The sequence below is a fragment of the Etheostoma cragini genome, chromosome 15, assembly GCF_013103735.1.
Source record: "Etheostoma cragini isolate CJK2018 chromosome 15, CSU_Ecrag_1.0, whole genome shotgun sequence".
NCBI lineage: Eukaryota > Metazoa > Chordata > Actinopteri > Perciformes > Percidae > Etheostoma > Etheostoma cragini.
In genome coordinates this window covers 2,189,010-2,190,090 of record NC_048421.1, presented here as the reverse complement: position 1 = coordinate 2,190,090, position 1,081 = coordinate 2,189,010, and the positions used below count along the sequence as shown (strand labels likewise).

Below are 1,081 nucleotides of genomic sequence, written 5' to 3'. Positions count from 1 at the left end.
GATTTGCGATTAAATTGTGATAAATCGTGCAGCCTTACTCAAACATTTGTTATATATTTTCTGTATAACTGTCCATCTGAGTGGGGGTGAAGTTAAGTCAGAACATTGTTATTTTCCAAATAATTTGGACTTAAATAAAACAATGTCATGAATTTTTTTTTTTCATTTTACAGTATGTGTCTCCCAGGAAAAGTTGCCTATTAGCCATAAACATTTTTTTTCTGGTTTCTATGTTGAGAAAGTCATCAGTGTATAACCTTAGATTCATTGGCACATATACATGTGAGGTTTACTCATTCTCTAGCCTAATGCACGCTTATGTTCATCATTTATGTTGCCTGTAATGTTTAATATATGTTTCTAGATGTGGACCCAAGGAGGAGTAACTGTACTTAAGGGCTCAGCTAATGGGCATCCTATAATATATTAAAATAAAAGGTTAAACACTTACAAACCCTTTTAGTCAGACTTCTCCTATGACATAAGCAGATTGTCTAATGTAAACCACCGTAGCCTATAGACTCATTCAGTTCCTGTTTTGCAGCACATGCTCTCTGAATGAGCAGTCAGAGGGTCTATTTTTGAAAAAGCTCCAACACAGGAGGATGTGGTCTCTGTATTGTTTCCCTCCGTCACTGCTGTGCCTCAGCTGTGGTCGATCTGGAATGATCTAGGACACTGATAACTGCAGCAGAGAGGTAAGACTTATGTCATGTACTTCTTCATTTTTAATCTTAGTTTTTATGCATTAACACATCTATGGTAAATTTCCATGCATCTGTATTATATTTTCAATGCTTGTGTCAGGTTGGCCAGAGGAGCCTTTGCATATGTTTATTTTAATCATTTCATATAGGCCTTCTCTCTCTCTCTCTCTCAACTAGGAACAAGCCTTGTGTTGCAAATCTTCCATCATATCTAACTGCAAAGTGTTATTTAAGCTCTGTTTATTTCCTGTTCCCCTTTTACGAGCTACATAAGGCTGTTATCACTGTGTTCAGATTAACACAGCTTAAAGTTTTTGTAGTTTGTAGAGTATTGAGTCTCAGTAATAGTATATATTTATATATATATATATATA

The 1,081-nt window shown here is 35.3% G+C and overlaps 1 protein-coding gene across 1 annotated transcript in view; it reads left to right on the top strand.

Moving 5' to 3' along the window:
* The first annotated feature begins 561 nt into the window (after positions 1–561).
* LOC117958575 (phosphoinositide 3-kinase regulatory subunit 5-like) overlaps positions 562–1,081 on the top strand; it is a 20,591-nt gene continuing 20,071 nt past the window's right edge. The window contains exon 1 of the mRNA XM_034895043.1: positions 562–698. The gene's annotated coding sequence lies outside the window, so the exon portion shown is untranslated. The remainder of the gene's footprint in view (positions 699–1,081) is intronic.